Consider the following 19,640-nt stretch of genomic DNA (forward strand, 5'->3'; position numbering starts at 1 on the left):
CGAGGCAGGCGGATCACTCGAGGTCAAGAGTTCACAATCTGCCTGACCAACATGGTGAAACCCCATCTCTACTGAAAATACAAAAATTAGCCAGGTGTGGTGGTACATGCCTGTAATCCCAGCTACTAGGGAGGCTGAGGGAGGAGAATCGCTTGAACCCAGGAGGGGGAGGTTGCAGTGAGCTGAGATTGCACCACTGCACTCTAGCCTGGTGGACAGAGTGAGACGCCTTCTCAAAAAAAAAAGAAAAAAAAAAAGTATAAAAGACATCACCCCTGATATAAAGACCCACACAAAAAAATTCTTCTTTGACTTTACTGCCAAGGTTTCTCTTTAAAAAACTGATATGCTTCCTTTATGTAGAAAATGAGAAAAATATAACTCATTGTGTTTCTCCTTTTTTCCTATTACCAACAGAAAATACAAATCGAAGGCCTTTGTTTAAATTTCGGATATATTTGGAGATGCCCCCCAGTCCCTTGTATGACGCTTAATCAATTATCATTATACTAAATGTTCAAGTATACATCTGTTTGCCAGAGGCATGTGAACTATCCTGAGTAGGGGTTGGGTAAAATGAGGCTGAGACCTACTGGGCTGTATTCCTAAATGGTTAAGGCATTCTAAGTCACAGGATGAGATAGGAGGTCAGCACAAAATACAGGTCATAATGACCTTGCTGATAAAACAGGCTGCATGACAGAAGCCAACCAAAACCCACCAAAACCAAGAAGGCCACAAGAGTGATCTCTGGTCATCCTCACTGTTACACTCCCACCAGTGCCATGACAGGTTACAAATGCCATGGCAATGTCAGGAAGTTACCCCATATGGTCTAAAAAGGGAGGCATGAATAATCCACCCCTTGTTTAGCATATCATTAAGAAATAACCATAAAAATGGGCAACCAGCAGCTCACGGGGCCGCTCTATGGAATAGCCATTCTTTTATTCCTTTAACTTATTAATAAACTTGCTTTCACTTTACTCTATGGACTCGCCCTGAATTCTTTCTTGCGCAAGATTCAAGAACTTTCTCTTGGGGGTCTGGATCGGGACCCTTTTCCTGTAACATGTTGAATATAATACATATATGCAGTGGAAGGAGGGAGGAAGTAGATGAAAAACTCATAAAAAGTTAACAGTCAAGTTTTCTGAAACTTCAAGACTATACTTTGGGGCCTAAAATTGAGTAATCTCAAATGTTCCCATAAGATGAATGGGTAAGAATTTCAACGGATTGTAAAAACATAAACCTTCCATTAAAAAAAGTAGTAAACAGGCCAGGCGTGGAACCTCATGCCTGTAATCGCAGCACTTTGGGAGGCCAAGGTGGGCGGGTCACAAGGTCAGGAGTTCTAGACTAGCCTGGACATCACGGTGAAACCCCGTCTCTACTAAAAATACAAAAATTAGCCAGGTATAGTGGTGTGTGCCTGTAATGTGAGCTACTCGGGAGTCTGAGGCAGAAGGATCGCTTAAACCTGGGAGGCAGAGGATGCAGTGAGCCGAGATCGCGCCATTGCACTCCAGCCTGGGTGACAGAGCGAGACTCCGTCTCAAAAAAAAAGAAGTAGTAAACATAAAAAAACTTATGACTTCTCAAATAAGAGATGGGAAGGTGTACTTAAGCAAAATGCTGAAGCAATAAACCAAAAGGCAATGATCAAAAGACTAAATGACATAAAATTTAAGATTTCTGTATATCAAAAAATGTCATAAACAAAGGTAAATGATAAGCTGAATAAAACATTTTCAACATATGACATATGGAAACGACATGATACATGACAATGTTCTCATATGTTGAAAATTAATATATATATTTTATAAGAAAAAGATATGCCAGACACAGTGGTGTGCGTCTACAGACCAGCTACTAAGAAGGTGGGGGTGAGGGTGGGGGTATGGAGAGGATGCTTGCTTGAGCCCAGGACCTCAAAGTCCAGCCTAGGCAACAAAGCAAGACCTGTCTCTATTTAGAAAAGAAAACAAGACAAAGAAAATGGTAAAACACAACAACTCAATTAAAAAACAGCAAAGGATATCTCTAGAATAATCACAAATCAGATGTATACTTGGCCAATAAAGACCATTCTTGGAATTTGTCAAAGACATCCAAATTAAAATGTGATACAAATTTATCATTTATCAACCTGGCAAAGTTTGTTTTTATTTCTTTTACATTTTAATGGTACTATCTAGCATGGGTATTGAGAAAGTAGCATTGTCACACACTAATGTGAGAACATAGATCTACATGACGTTTCAAAAAGGAAATTGTATATTATGTACTAAAGCTTGAAAACTATGCACATCTTTCTATCTAAGGCTTCCCAATTAGAAATTTATTCCAAGAACATAATCAGATAAGGATGGAGATTTATATGCAGGAAATATTCATCATAGCATTAGTTATATTAGGAAAAAAATGGCAATAATCATATTGCTCAGTGAATAGAAGAATGGTTAAATAAATTCTGGTGCCTTTACATGCTGAAATAATAGACATAAAAAACCATGTTTCTGGGGCATTTAATATTCTGGTAATGTTCATGATATTAAATAAAAATGGTTATAAAATAGTACAACTAAACAGACCTCAACACACATATATATCACAAACATTTTTAAAAAAATATAGTTAGGAAATACCACTGTGGTTATCTCTGGATAGTTTCTATTTATTGTAATTTCATTTTTTTTCTTTGTTGTACTTTCCAAAATATTAGATTCAATATTTTTAAAATGTTAGTTAAAAAGGAAGTAGATCTTGGCGCCAGGTGCAGTGGCTCAGGCCTGTAATCCCAACACTTTGGGATTTGTAAAAATACAAAAATTAGCCTGGCATGGTGGTGCACGCCTGTAATCCCAGCTACTCGGACACCGACGTAAAAGAATCACTTGAACCTGGGAGGCGGAGGTTGCAGCGAGCTGAGATCACACCACTGCACTCCAGCCTGAGTGGTAGAGCGAGACTCCGTTTCAAATAAATAAAAGAAAAAGGAAGTCGATCTTGAAAAAGATCAATCTAATTTCATATTATAAACTCAAAGATATATGCGAAATGCAGAAGAAATGAATAATGAAATATTTTTAAAACTTTTTAAAGATGAAGCAACGGTGAGGAAGGAAAGAGACACAAATAAATGGTGGGTTAGAGGGGCAGAGAACACAATCAATGGAGAAAGGAATCGCAAATACAGGTCTCCACTCAAGCCAGCGTGACTTTCTCAAACAGTATTAGGAGTTAGTGGTAAGTAATATCACTAATGAATTTCAACTCATTTATGAGTCTCTTCTGGTTGCAAGGTTCTGACATACTCAAATGTAGGTGTGTATGGCTGAGGAAGGATCCTGATTAATAAGCACGGATTTGATAAGGAAAACAGGTCAGAAGTCCAAGAACAAAATCAGTGACACAAGTGGGTCTGGGCCTCAAGGATACTGGGACTGAGAAGGGTCTGGTTCCAGAGCTGCCCTAGGAAGCAGCAAGAGGAGCAGTAGGCAGTGGCAGATCCTTATTCTAGAACTCTGGTTCTTACTGGGACCCAGCAACTCCCTGGGTATCAGCTTTAGATATGTGATTTGCCTCCAGCCACCAGCTGGTATCTCTGCTTCTAGACTCTGTATTCTTCTTCTTCCTCATAGGTGCCACTTTCTCATACCTTTTGCTAATTCTTGATCTATCACAGGCCCCTCCTATCTCTCTCTTGATTTTTCAAATTCTGCTTCCAATACTTAACTGCCAATCTCTATTTCTTTTTGTGAGTTTTATGATACACATCATGTGTATCCTTACAGTAACCAGTACTCCACCTTGTCTATCTGGAGTACATCCAGACAGAAAATTAAAAGCAAAAGCTGTATTTCTTTAACCAAATATAGCCAATTGTAAGGCCTGTCAGAACCTGATTGGTTAAGCTCATTCCCATGTGGAGACAACTTTCTGTGCTTCCACCTGGTTGGGCAGTGGCCGACCAATCACTGGTGACTTTAATTTGGATACCCATGCCAGTCCAATCACCTATGGCCAGGTAAGGTAAGGTCATTCACGATTGAAAGCACAGCTACCTTGGTTTACTCCCTCAGTGAATGTTCTCCTTAGACATGATTGTAGGAATAGCAGGCACTGAAATTACTCAGTGACAAAATGTAATAACAAAAGGTCTTATCCAGTATTTCATAACTCATGTTCCCTAGAATTCTAGTATACCACATGATATTAACAAGTATTCTACAAACAAAGGTTTCCATTTGAATACGTTAATACCTTAGTTCTCTGAGAGAGGAGATCCTCCTGGGCATTATTTCCTAAACTGGTCACAGCTGCGTTTTTCAATATTATAAAGTAGAGCAGAATAAATATCTTATAGTATATTGATACAATGGAATAGTATATGCACAATGGATTAGAGAAATAAAAATACACACGAATACTGACATGTATACACATGTGTGTAGACATGTGTACAAAAGAGGCAAAACTAAACTATACCATTTAGGGATGCATATATAGATGGTAAAAGTTTAAAGAGAAAGAAAAAATGATGTTCACAAAAGTAAGAATATGGTTACTTCTGGGGGATGCGATGGGGTGGGGACAGATGGAGTATGACTGGGAAAGGGCACACAGCAGGCTTCTGGTTCACTGGCAATATTCTATTTCTTAATCTGGGTAGCAAATATGCTTTATAATTACTCATTAAATGGTACCTTTATAATGCATTCATTCTTTTATATATAGGTTACATTTTACTACAGAAAAGGAGAATAACCAAAAAGCAGCATACGCAAGAGAGACAACAAAGAAAGCAGAAAGAAGTACTGTACTTGTACTTGGAGGCATTCGCAAAGTGCTACTAACAACCACCTCAGGTATCCTTCGGTGAAACTTCAATAATAGTTCACCCCTACACAAGACTATTATTTCTCTAATTATATTACCTTTCAAACTATCATTCCTGTAAGATATTACATCTTATGACAATTTACAATCCAATAACAATGGATATAGTCTTCTGCCAAGTTTTTTTTCTCTTTGACTCCATACGGTTATGTATGTTTTGCTATTAACAAAAAGAGCCATTCTGAGAGAGAAAGCCACAAATAAAATTTGGCACAGTCGACCCAATTAAATATTCTACCAAAGAAAAACATGAAGCATCCACTTTCTACTGGTACATTACTTCAAATGGTGTAAAAATTAAACGTGTTAAATAGTTCAATAATTTACAATATTTAAGAATATAATGCTCCTTGATATGACATTATTCTGCCACAATGTTTATTCCAAGATGTTCCTTAAAGAATCTGAGTTCTTATCCTGGTTCTGCATCTTACTTACTGCTAGCAAAATGCAGCTTACTAGCTTTCTTATTTGACTGTATGGGAAAAAACTTCAGTTTCCTGGATGTGATTGACGAACTTCATCTATTTAACCAACCTAGTTCCTTCAAGTGAAATGATGCTAATGGGAAAAAAATTTTATTTGACTTAAAGATTTTTTAACACATACATAGAAGCTATGAGAACATATGTTCCTACCATTACAGTTATAAACAAATATTCTCTAGGACCAATTTTCACCTCCTCAAATACAACTGGATGTGTATGGGAAACACACTTGAGTCCACACATTCAACACACACTCTTCGGTCCACTAACAGCCTAAAAGTCTGTCCCAATCTGGCTATTCTCCATCGGACCTCAAATTAACTATATCCAAAATTAACAATATGTCTCCCCAGGTTTGTACTTGAAATGTTATTTATCAGGATTGTACTTGATTTCTTGGGAAAATCTTAGAGTATCTTACTCTTCCTCCACTTAATACCACCATATTTAATGTTACCTAGTTCAACAGTTTCTTTTTTCAAGATGTCCCTCCAGTGTACCTTTTCTGTCTACTTTCACTGCCAGTAACTTTGTCCAGATTTTTGTCTCATTCCTAGATTTCTACAACACCTTAGTCTCTCTCCTGTCTTCCTGGACTCATAATACTGCCAGATTCTGTTTCTTTTAGGAACATTCAACAGTTAGAGCATCTTGCACCTCACATTCACTCATTACCACCCATAATCAGGCCCTGCTTTATCCAAACTAATTTCTCCTTACTCTGAAATACCTCCCTTAGTTGGCCCTCTACCATTCAATTCTAATTTTAACATCTACATCAAGTTCAAATGTCTCCCTGTTGATTTCTCTAAAAGGGTTTATAGTTAACACCACAATTTGTTCTCACCTTTTCAGATCATTTCAAGCATATCAATTTTATCTCTACAACTGTAAGATTCTAAAGATAAAAAATGGTCTTATATTGCTTCTTAAAACCCAAAGCACATAGGAGAGGGATGGAAATTTACATCCCAATTTTTTTTTTTTTTTTTTTTTTAGAAAAGACAGAAAGGTATCAGAGCCAAGGTACTATCTTCTATTCTGCTGCTTTGATCTTGGCTCAGGTAACTGATTATATCAACAGCTGGTGTGTGAGTTGGCCAGTAAAGCATGACTCACCATTTTGCCAAACAATCAGCTTCAATGGGAAAGCGTCTGTGAAATTCTGTTTAAACCACTGGATATGTATTCTATGTAAATGCATGAATCATTTGAAAGCTTGATCAGATAATTTTAGTAGAAGAATCTGATTGCTAATTTGGGCTATATGCCCACTAGAATACAGACCCCAAATCAGAATTTTCTAGGCATCAGGCAAATTATTAGCAACCAAGCATCCAAAAATAATTATTGTCACCAAACTGATAATAATCAGTTATCAGATTGCTATCTGATAATAAAAGTCACCCAGTAGGAATGGAGTTAATTTTTCTTACTTTACTCATTAATAATCTTTTTCTCTTCAATACCAGAAGAATTTTATAAAAGCAAAACCATCAAGCTACAGCTATAACATTTCTTCTCATTGTCCAGTCATGATAAAATCTCCATAGTTCAAAAGAAGAGAAATTCACAGATTGTATTGTCCTGTGTCTCTCACCAAATAATTAAGAGACTCTTAAAATCTAGTCTTTTATTGTGAAAGGCCACTGTATTTCTCTAATTCCACTCTTGGATCTACTTTTAAGATTTAACACCTGGATAATGTTCTTCATAACTTTCTTAGTTTACATTTCAGAAGCTAAGATTGGGAGAGGTGATAAATTACTTGCTAGAAAAATAAGTTCTTAATATAGGTGAGTGTACTTTTCTTAAATTTCGTTTCAAGAAGCTATGTGAGTACAGGTTGAGCATCCCTAAATCCAAAAATCTGAAATTCAAAATGGTCCAAACTCTGAAACTTTTTGAGTGCCTACATAATGCTCAAAGGAAATGTTCATTGGAACATTTCGAATTTCCACATTAGGGATGCCCAACTAGTAAACATAATGCAAATATTCAAAAAAAAAATCTGAAATCCAAAACACTTCTGGTCCCAAGCATTTCAGGTAAGGGATACCAACCTGTATGTGGCTTGTGTTTGTGGGTAATAGGTGTTTGGGGGTAGCACAACAACCCAAGCGTCCATCAACATATGCATGGACAAACCAAATGTGCTACATACATAATGGAATATTATTCAGCCTTAAATAGGAAGGATATTCTAACACACGCTACAACATGGATGTACCTTGAAGACATTGTGCTAAGTGGAATAAACCAGTCATAAAAGGGCAAATACTGATGATTCTTCTCATGAGGTTCCTAGAGTAATAAATTCATAGAGACAGAAAGTAGAATGGTAGTTTCCAGGGGCTGCGGAGAGGAGGAAATGAGGTTAGTTTTTAATGAGTACAGAGTCTCAGTTGGGGAAGATGAAAAAGTTCTGCAGATAGATGGTGATGATGGTTGCAAAATAATGTGAATGTGCTTAATGCCACTGAACTATACACTTAAAAATGGTTAAAATGAGCCAGGTGTGGTGACTCACATCTGTCATCCCAGCACTTTGGGAGGCCAAGGCAGGAGGATCGCTTGGGCCCAGGAGTTCAAGGCCAGCATGGGTAATATAGTGAGGCCTCATCTTTACAAAAAAAGTTAAAAATTAGCTGGGCATGGTGGCACACACCTACAATCCCAGCTACTCGGGAAGTCAAGGCAGGAGGACAAAATTGGGCCCAGAAAGTCGAGGCTGCAGTGAGCTATGATGGCACCACTGCACTTCAGCATGAGCCAGAGAGAGAGACTGTCTCAAAAGAGGGAGGGAGAGAGGGGGAAAGAGAGGTAGAGAAGGGGAGGGAAGGGAAGGGGGTTGGGGGAGAGAGAGAAATGGTTAAAATGGCAAATTTTATGTTTTGTATATTTTACTACAATAATAAAGTATAACACAGAGAATCATATTACTTTTTAAATAACTCTATGTTCTGTGTGGTCAATTTTGAGGCATGCCCTCTACTATTGACTGTGTCTATTCTTTTCACATAATGGAGAAAATAGGAAAAAAATTAAGAAAAGACATCAATGTCTACATAAGCAATTATCTTTGTACACATGGGTATTTAAATACTGCCATCTGCTTATGTCTGATATTTTTGCTGTACTCTTCCCCAAATGTCTTTATCCATTCATTCAACAAGTATGAACATGGACTATGTGCTAAACTTTATGTAAAGTGCTAGAGATAAAAAGATGAAAAACACAGTCTCTGATAAGTCCAGAATCAAGCAGAGAAGGCAAATGACAATATAGCCTAAATGTGAAATAATTAGAGTGCTCTGGGAACACAAAGCGCAAAGCAACTACCTCTAGTTGGAGTAATGTGGCAGACTGCCAATTGTCCCCATACCTGTTCTCTTTTCTTCCATAATAATATAACCTTCCTTGTGGCCATGGACTAAGTTCTGGCCAATGCGATGCAACCAGATACATGGTGTGGGAGGCTTTAGGGAAGCTTTTTTAAGAAACAGCTGGTGTATGCCCTTTGTCTCTTTTTTCGTTCATACTGCTGCTTAAAACAAAGACACCTCAATTTTGAACCATAAGGACAAGGGTCAAATCTGAGAGCTTCCAAAGCCATGAGCTGAAAATTACTTCGTGGAGCAGAGCTGTCATTTTAGCCCTACACTGCAAACTCTGAACTTTGATAGGAAATAAATTCTCATTTTTAGGCCATCCTTATTTTGAAGTCTCTGTTACTTGCTACCGTACCCAACTAATCCTAACTAATGCAGGGGATCAGGAAAGGCTTCGCAGAAAAGGTGATCATGAGCTAGATTTTAATGACTGAATAGCTATGTGCCAAGTGGAAAATGGAATTTCAGGCAGATATCGCAAAGGCATGGACTCGGGAAAGGGCCTGGCTCTCCAAAAGATGGAAAATGATTCAGATGGCTGATGTATGGGGCGGATGATGTCAAGTAAAAGACAAAGCAACCTGAAAAGTGGGGAAGAGAGAGACTCTCAAGGGTCTTCCATGCCATGTTTAAAAGGTGCTTTTATTCCTGGATGTGGTCTTATTAAATGACTAAGACTTCATTTCTCTGCATATGCTAGAAGAACCAAATGGCTCAGCTGGAAGACAATCAAAGCAGTGTGGATTAGGTATGATGAGGACAGGGATTCAGGAAAAAAAAAAAAAATCTTATTTCTGTAAGAGAAGGGTACATTATTATTTTAGTAAATATTGAGGACTAGAAGAAACAAGACATGAAGAAAAGATTATGACTCTGAGAGTTAAGGGAGAAGAATATGGATAAATGTATACTTTGGTAATGGCTAGATTAAGTAAGGATTCAAATATCTGCCTATTAAAGTGAACTAAGGCCAATGAATTATTGTATAACTGTAACCATCTATCAATAATAAAATTCCTTTTTATTATATGCCTATACCTGTATGCAGGTTTCCTTTCAGAAATGGCTGTCATAGATTAGTAAGTGAAAGCTGAACAGTACCAGAAACTTGGTATTTGATGATCTGACCCCTCTCAAAGAGTTATAAAGAAAAATCAGTGCTTTTAAAGGTTATTAAGAGCTTTAATTTTTATTCATACAAGTGGCATTCTTTTATTTTCTGCAATGATTGTATATTATTTTTGTAAATTTTAGTTTTCTAATTAAAAAAAACCACCAGTGTCCTATTAAGAAAATAAAAAACAGCACCAACTATTGCTCCACAGAAGTATCAGAGACAAATTACTGAAAGGGTATATGGCCTCTGTGAATCCATAATCCATTAATTATACTGTCCAAAGTGTCAAAGATCAGAAAATTCCAAGAAGTCCCACAACGTTTCCATTATTTCTTTCTAACTCTCCGTTAAGTACTACATTTCAGTCTTTTAATAAATAGTTACTGCATACTGATTACATCCTAAATAGAGTGTGGGACAGTTTATTAACTAGAAAACTGTAGGACATGGTTTTTATGTTTTAACCTGATATTCCTGCTTTCAATTACTTTTGGTGTGTCATTAGTATCTTCAACCAGATTATGAGTTTTCTCAGCACCTTACTCTGTAACAGGCACCAAAACACTTGCTAAGGAGCACTGTGGGAAAATACTGATTTTTTAAAGAGTGAGATACATGGCTTTCTTCATTTAGATGTTATTCAAATCATTTGTATCTAATTGTAACTTTTGCTTGAAAGAATGTTGTAGCTTTTTTTAACCTTGAATTTTACTTGCTTATTATTTATTCATCCCTTACAACGGTTATTCCTTTTTTTTTTTTTGAGACAGGGTCTCAGTTTCACTGTGTTACCTAGGCTGGTGCAATCCAGGATCACTGCAGCCTCGACCTCCTGGACTCATGCGATCCCCCCACTTCAGTTTCCCAAAGTGCTGGAATTACAGGCATGGGCCCCACACCCAACTAGTTATTCTTTATTATAAAATAATCTGGGATTGGCTGGGCATGGTGGCTCACGCCTGTAATACCAACACTTTGGGAGGCTGAGATGGGTGGATCACCTGAGGCCAGGAGTTCAAGACCAGGATGGCTAACATGATGAAACCCCATCTCTACTAAAAATATAAAACTTAGCTGGGCATAGTGGCATGCGCCTGTAATCCCAGCTACTCAGGATGCTGAGACAGGAGCATCACTTGAACCCGGGAGGCGGAGATGGCAGTGAGCTGAGATCGCGCCACTGCATTCCAGGCTGGGCAATAGAACGAGACTCTGCCTCAAAAAATAAATAAAATAAAAATAATTTGGGCAAAAATAGGAATCTAGTATGTAAAGAGGCCTTTGACCCATGTAACTATTTGCCAGCGGATACACATTAAGATGTTAAAATCTCTCCAATTATGATTCACCACACGATTTTTAAACATTGTAAGAATAAAGCTAACAGTGAAACCAGCTATTGTGAAAGCTGATTATAAATTCACCTAACTCATCACCATATAAAAGACTAACTCGCATGGCCCTGGCCCCTAATATCAAGAGATGAAATTACAGTGATAATGATTTCTAGGAACAAAGAAAGGACACAGTTGCCAGTGAGCATCTATAGCTTTTATAATATTCTCAAAGGGGTCAAGCCTATTAAAGATACACATTGGTTCTTCCTTACCTCCAGATTCTCAGAGCCCAGCTGGGCCTGCTTCAAACTATCTTCCATACTGTCTCCAGGAGTGCTACATAAATCAGCACTGGGAAATAGTTTCTGTTCAAAATTCTTCAGTGGTCTCTACCCCTTGAAGGATAAAATGTAAATTCTTTCAAGTGGCACACTGGGCCATGATGAATTTGGCTCCTGCCTAACCACTAAGTTTCATTAACAGTGTTTCTTTTTCTTTCCAAGTTCAAACTACATAGGAGTTTTCTGGAGACACCAGGCTTCCTTCTGCATGCTATTCCACAAGCTGCTGTTCCCTCTGCTTGGAATGCCCTCCCTCTACTTACACTATACCTAGCAAAAACATTACTACACTCATTCGGCAAGTCTCAGTTCGCTCATCATCTTCCCTGTAAAGGCATCCAAGACTCCTCCAGGCTGACTGACAGCTCCTTCCAATGGTGTGCTCTCGGAATGGAATAAAAGCCCTGATACAGTCAGTTCTACTATAATGTTTGTTTTGAAAACTACAATTTGTTTCAATGTGCTGGTTACACTAGGGCACAACATGAACACATGAATCCCATTTGCTTATGTGCCATTTAACACTAGATGGATGAAATAAAACCGCATCCAGCCACAGAGCCTGAACATAGGAATACACAACACATATACCTCAAACATCTCCCAGCTACCTCAGTACATCTCTTATGTTACCAGCCACAGCCATCCACATCTGGTGTTAACTTTTCCTCAGATTTCAGGCAACTGTCCTTCCACCATTTCACAGTAACTCACAAGAGGCAACTTTTCCCATGACTACCTTCACATGCAAACTTCAGGTCTTTTTTAAGGTAAAGTGCCATATTTATTGTAGTTTTTATGTTTCTCTTATGTAAAGCTGTTAAAATGGTTCTATCATTTTTATTAGGTTCCTACTTCTTTTAAAAATGTGTTACTGATGAAACTTTTATGTGTTGTGCCCCAATCTTATTTCTCCCTACACTTGGTGATTTTTAAGAATGTATACATCTCATTATAGCAGAACTGACTGGATGCAGTATTTTGCTGGTTTCTGTGGTATATGTACCAACAACAGTCAGTTCTACTGGCCAAACCTGGCTCCAACATACCACATCCACATTCCTTTGTACATACCTGTGTCATAACAATCACATTTTTGCTTAAGTCCTTTCCTGTTTATTTCAATAGACAGTAAACTCCTTGAGGGCAGGGTCCTTGTCTTAGTATTAGTATTTTCTGGCTGTCATAATGAAAACACCATAAACAGGGTGGTTTATACACAAAAGAAATGTATTTCTCATAGTTCTGGAGGCTGAAAGTCTAAGATCATCATAGCACTGGCAGATTTGGTGTCTGGTGAGGACCTGCTTCCAGGTTCAGCGATGGCCATCTTCTCACTGTAACCTCACATGGTGGAAGGAGAACTCTCATCTTTTCAGCTCCGTACAAAGGCACGAATCCCATTCATGAGGGTATCATCCTCATAATTTAATCACCTCTCAAAGGCTCCACCTCCTTATATAATCACACTGGGGATTAGGTTTCAACATATGAATTTTGGGGGGAATACGAACATTCAGTCTACAGCAGCCCTTTCCACCTTAGTACTGATACTCCTTGAAGAGTATCCAGCAGATAGTACGCATCTTGCTAATGCAGACACAATGGAGTAATGGACTTAAAATCGAATATAAAAAGAATGGCTATAAAGCCTACTTCTACAATGGAGAATTAGTAACACCTGCTGTGCTCCAAACCCCCACCAACCTTATTAGTAAAAGGAGAGCTCGGATTTAAACACAAGTGTTTCTGACCCCAAAATGTAACACAAAAGAGACAATGGTCCATAATTAACCGTCATATCTGAATATACCTACTAATCCAATATCCTAGCCTACATATACTTCAAGGTAAATGAGAATTATAGACTGATTAATAAAGCAGACTCCAGAAATGTGATTGACAGATTTTTTCCCATCAATTAGCAAGTGTATATAAAATGTCTTCTAGGAATATGCAAATTAAATTTAGTTATACATTTAATATTTCATGGGAAAAAATTGTATGAAATAGGACCCATTCTCCAAATATGGGCCATTTAATCTTTTTGAGACAGAGTCTCACTCTGTTGCCCAGGCTGGACTGCAGTGGCAAAATCTTGGCTCACTGCAACCTCCGCCTCCTGAGTTCAAGCGATTCGCCTGCCTCAGCCTCCCAAGTGGCTGGGATTACAGGCGCCCACCACCATGCCTGGCTAATTTTGTATTTTTAGTAGAGACGGGGTTTCACCATGTTGGCCAGGCTGGTCTCAAACTCCTGGCCTCAAGCAATCCGCCCGCCTTGGCCTCCCAAAGTGCTGGGATTACAGACGTGAGCCACCATGCCTGGCCAACCTAATCTTAATCTAAGCCAATCTCAAAAGTTACCCTGAAATCTAGGACAAACAGTATTAATATCCTGAAACTTAAAATACCGAGCATTACATGGCATAGTAGTTACCAGATGTGATTTGTTGGCCAAAATCCGTATCGAAGATTGATTTCTTTACATATACAGTCATGTGCTGCATAATGATGTTTGGGTCAATGAGAGATGGCATATATGATGGTGGTCCTTTAAGATCATAACAGAGCTGAAAAACTCCTATTCTAATGATGTCTAGATGATCCTAACCAAGTGTATGCTCAGGACAATGTGTGTGTTTGTATCTTAGTCTTTAACAAAAAAGCTAAAAATTTAAAAACAGAAAAAAGCTTATAGAATAAGGATATAAAGAAAAAACATTTTTGTACAGCTGTATATGTTTGTGTTTTAAAACAAGTACTACTACAAAAGAGGCAAAAAGTTATAAAGAATTAAAAAGTCTACAAAGTAAAAAAGTTAAAGGAAGCTAAAGGTCAATTTGTTATTGAAGAAAGAGATTTTTAAGTAAATTTAGTGTACACTAAGTGTACAGTGTTTATAAGGTCTACAATACAGTAATGTTCTAGGCCTTCACATTCACACACCACTCACTCACTCACTCACCCAGGGCAACTTCCAGTCCTGCAAGCTCCATTCAAAATAAGTGCCCTATACAGGTGTGCCATTTTAAAATATTTTATACTGTATTTTTACTGTACCCTTTGTGTATAGATGTTTAGATACATAAATACTTACCATTGTGTTACAACTGTCTAGAGTATTCAGTACAGTAACAGGCTATACAGGTTTGTAGCCTACGAGCAACAGGCTACGCTATACGGCCTAGGTGTATAGTACGCTATACCATCTAGGTTTGTGTGAGTCTTGTCTATGATGGTCGAACAATGAAATTGCTTAATGACATACTTCTCAGAACGTATCCCTGTTGTTAAGCAACATATGGCTATTTTTGGATCCCCTATTATATGCATACATTCAAATTTTTTAAGTCACAGTATTTATATTTTAACTACTGTTGTCTTGAGTAACATAGAGTGAATTTCAAGCTATATGTCAGTGATGTTAGTAAAATATTAGATTTTAGCATACTAGCATATGTCTCAAACAATGGTGAAAAACTAGTTTCTTATATTAAGGTTTTGCTAAGAAACTAAACCACACATAGTGCTTGTGAAGTTATACAGCACAGATAAATGGTTCTCAAATTAAGCATGTATCAGGATAACAGACGGCTTGTCAAAATGAATTACTGGGTCTCACTCCCAGAATTTCTGATTCAGTAGATCTGAGGTAGAGCCAGAAATTTTGTGTGTCTAACAAGTTCCCAGGTTGATTCTGACGATGCTAGCCCTGGTACCACACTTTGAGAACCACTGGCATAGAGGCAAATGGAAAAACTTTGGGGGTCAGAAATACAAATCGCTGGCCAGCGTGGTGGCTCATGCCTATAATCCCAGCACTTTGGGAGGCCGAGATGGACGAATCACTTTGAGGTCAGGAGTTCAAGACCAGTCTGGCCAACATGGAGAAGCCCCACCTCTACTAAGAATACAAAAATTAGCCGGGCATGGTGGCACACACTTGTAGTCCCAGCTATTCGGGAGGCTGAGGCAGGAGAATGGTTTGAACCCAGGAGGTGGAGGTCGCAGTGACTGAGATAGCAGCATTGCACTCCAGCCTAGGTGACAGAGCAAGATTCTATCTTGAAAAGGAAGAAATAAAAATCCCTGCTTGTATTTAACATCTATGGACACAGGTAAACAGTTTTACCCTTAAATTTCCTCATGCCTAAAATGAGGAAAATTATTGGAGAATTAAACAAATAATATATGTAATAAGTGCCCAATACATAGTAAGCACTCAAATGATAGCTACGTGTGCTGGCTTATGAATAAATGAATATCATACTTAACAGTACACATTGCTTCAATGCAAACCAAGATAGAGTAAAAACACTCCATCCTGTCTCTCCTACTGAATATAGCTATAAAACCCCAGAATGCTTGGAGCAGCTATTTAAAGATTCTGAAAAGTAAATGGTGGGAGGTAGATGGCAAAATATCAAAATTCAATGGTAGCATGGAACCAGTGGTAAGTTTACTTTTTTCTCCTCTTATATCCTGCCACCTGGACTTGGGGGAAACCTGGAAGTGGAAATCAATGCAGAGATCCAGGAGAAGCCCTCCAGTTCAGGCTTAAGAAACTGGGAAAAGGATCCTGGCAGTTAACAGTTGGGCGCCCACAGGTACCTAAAACTCTGAGGGAGGGAAACATTCCTCCACAATCCCAGAAGCTGTCGTTTCAAGAGAGTAGGCAACCTCTCTCCATCAACTTTTTTTTCCTCTCTGTACTCCTACCACTTAGCCCTGGATGTGGGTGCAATCACAGGAAGTGAGCAGAGTAGAAAAAGACCCAGCTTTTTCTCTCAAGGACTGAAAAGAGGTCGGCAGCAGAAAGTATAAAGGAAATTGCTGAGAGGGAGGAACTCACAGCAAAGTGAATCCATAAAGTTGATTATAAACTCCTGGCTTCATCCCAGAGCTGAACATGGCATGGATCTCAACCTAAACAGCAAACCAAAAACTATGAGAACTGAACTAAGAGAGAGATTACCACCTATCTCAAACTGACTGGAACAGTATCAGACTGATACTGCATATAGGACAGACCCAAACAGCGAAGCACTACAGGCTTTGAAAACAAACTGACATTGAAATCACCACCCACAGAAAGCTGGCTGCAACTTGAAGGTTGAACCCAACAGACTCAACTGACTGCTAAAACACAAATAGCAACATTCTCCATGGAATTTAAGTAAGATCCAGAGTCTTATAATGTAATATTGAAGATGCCCAGGATGCAATCTAAAATTACTTAGAATATGAAGGACCCAGAAAATATCAACTTGCATGGGACAATAAACAGACACCAACACTGAGATGACACAGTATTTGAATTATCTGACAAAGACTTTAAAGCAGCTATTATAAAAATGCTCCGCTACTCGGGAGGCTGAGGCAGGAGAATGGCGTGAACCCGGGAGGCAGAGCTTGCAGTGAGCCGAGATCATGCCACTGCACTCCAGCCTAGGCTACAGAGCAAGACTCCATTTCAAAAAAAAAAAAAAAAAAAAAGGCTCCAACAAGGGAAAACACTCTTGAAACAAATAGGTCTCAACAATTAAGTAGAAGCCATTAAATAGAACAGAATGAAAATTTTAGGCTGGGCACAATGGCTCATGCCTGTAATCCCAGCACTTTGGGAGGCTGAGGTGGGCAGATCACCTGAGATCGGGAGTTCAAGACCAGCCTGACCAACATGGAGAAACCCAGTCTCTAATAAAAATATAAAATTAGCCGGGCGTGGTGGCAGGCACCTGTAATTCCAGCTATTCGTGAGGCTGAGGCAGGAGAATTGCTTGAACCCAGGAGGCAGAGGTTACAGTGAGCCAAGATCGCGCCATTGCACTCCAGCCTGGGCAACAAGAACGAAACTCCATCGCAAAATAATAATAATAATAATAATAATAATTTAGAACTGAAAAATACTGTAACTGAAATTAATCACTGGATGGGCTTAATAAGCAAAATGGAGATGACATAGGAAAGTCAGTGAACTTGAAGATAGACTGGTAGAAATGATCTAGTCTGAACAACAAAGAGAAAAATAGTGAACAGAGAGCCATAAGAACCTTTGGGATATCAAAAGGTCTGACATTCGTGTCACTGGTATCCTGAAAGGAGAGTGAAAGACAGCAATGGAGAAAAATATTTGAGGAAATAACGGCTGAAAACTTTAACAAACTTAGTAAAAGATACAGTGTATATCAGATTCTAGAAGCACAGAGAAACCAAGTAGAATAAACCCAAAGAGGGCCAGGCACAGTGGCTCATGCCTTGTAATCCCAGCACTTTGGGAGGCCGAGGGGGGTGGATCACAAGGTCAGGAGTTTGAGATCAGTCTGGCCAGTATGGTGAAACCACGTCTCTACTAAAAATACAAAAAATTAGCCGAGCATGGTGGTGCATGCCTGTAATCCCAACTACTCAGGAGGATGAGGCAGAATTGCTTGAACCGGAGAGGCAGAGGTTGCAGTGAGCTGAGACTGCACCACTGCACTCCAGCCTGGGTGACAGAGCGAGACTCCGTCTACAAAAAAATAAATAAATAAATTTTTAAATAAACCCAAAGAAATCCATGCCCAGACATATCATAGTCAAACAGGTAAAAAATAAAAACAAAAAATTTTGACAGTAGCAAGAAAAAAAAAGTGATGCATTACTTATAGGGGAACAGTAATTTGACTGCCTATAAATTTCTAACCAGAAACAATGCAGTTCGAAAGGAAACAGCACATTTTTAAAGGGTTGAAAGAAAATAATTGTCAACTCAGACTCTAGGGAAGTAAGTAAAATGAGGACACTTTTGAATAAAGGTAAAATTATGAGAATTCATTACCAGCAGATCCACTCTGAAAGTTACTAAAGGATAGAAGAGAAATGATATCAAGGGAAAAAATGTATTATCTATAATTAAGGAAGAACAAAGAAATGGTAACCATCCAATGAATGCTGAGGTTTAAAAAACCAAAAAACAAAAAAACAGTACCCGTTGGGTTCAAAGCAGAAACTACGTAATTGTCTGATGGGGTTTTATATATATGTAGATGTAATATAAAAGACAATACAACAAACAAGAAAGAAGGCAGAGAAATACATATGGTGTTAAGATTTCTACAACTTCACTTAGGTGGAAAAATACTTATTTTAAAATAGAGTACTAAGAACTGTTTAAATAACTCAAAAGACAGCAGGAAGGGGGAAAAGAGGAACAATAAACAAAGAGAACAAACAGAAAGCAAATAATAAAACAGCAGAGCCAAATCTAAACGTATCAGTAATTATATTAAATGTAAATAACCTAAAAATGCCAATAAAAGACAAAATTATTAGATTTTTTTGAAAAGGATGACCCAATTGTATGCCACCTACAAGAAATTTATTTCAAATATGATGAGATAAGTAGGTTAGAAGTAAAAGGATGAAAAAAGATATAACATAGAACTATTAATAAGAAGAAATCTAAACTGGCTATATCATTATCAAATAGGTACATTTCAAAGCAAAGAAAACTACCAGGAATAAAAAGAGCCACAACATAATAATGAAAAGGCCAATTCACCAAGAAAATATAATCCTAAATGTGTATGCACCTAACAACAGAACTTCAAAATATATGAAGCAAAAACAGACAGAACTGGAAGGAGAAACAGACAAATCTACAATGATAGTTGGAGATTTCAACACCCTCCTCTCAAAAAACTATGCAACAAAAATCTAATAGACAAAAATATCAACCAGAAGATAGAACACCATCAACCAACTGTATCTAGTTGACATCTACAAAACATTCTACCCAGCAAGAGCAAACAAAATACACTTTCTTTTCAAGTACATGCAAAATGTTCACCAAGACAGATCACATCCTAGGCCATAAAACAAATCTTAACAAATTTAAAAGAACTGAAGCAACATAAAATATATTGTTTGACCATAATGAACCTAAATTACAAATAAATAACAGAAATAATCTCCAAAAATTTAGATATTAAGTGATGTACTTATAAGTAATCCACAAGTCAAAAAGGAAGTCTCAAATGCAGTTAGAAAATATCTCGAACTGAAAAGGAAATA

The 19,640-nt window shown here is 38.0% G+C and overlaps 1 protein-coding gene across 4 annotated transcripts in view; it reads right to left on the reverse strand.

Annotated features, from left to right (window-relative positions):
* The window catches only part of SOCS5 (suppressor of cytokine signaling 5), a 63,696-nt gene that overhangs the window by 18,418 nt on the left and 25,638 nt on the right, over positions 1-19,640 (reverse strand). The window contains exon 1 of one of the 4 annotated variants that reach the window (XM_055377831.2): positions 4,273-4,312. The exons of the other annotated variants lie outside the window; for them this stretch is intronic. The gene's annotated coding sequence lies outside the window, so the exon portion shown is untranslated. Of the gene's footprint in view, positions 1-4,272; positions 4,313-19,640 lie in introns of those variants that run through there. 4 annotated transcript variants of the gene reach the window in all.

The sequence above is a fragment of the Gorilla gorilla genome, chromosome 12 (genome assembly GCF_029281585.2).
Source record: "Gorilla gorilla gorilla isolate KB3781 chromosome 12, NHGRI_mGorGor1-v2.1_pri, whole genome shotgun sequence".
NCBI classification, from domain to species: domain Eukaryota; kingdom Metazoa; phylum Chordata; class Mammalia; order Primates; family Hominidae; genus Gorilla; species Gorilla gorilla.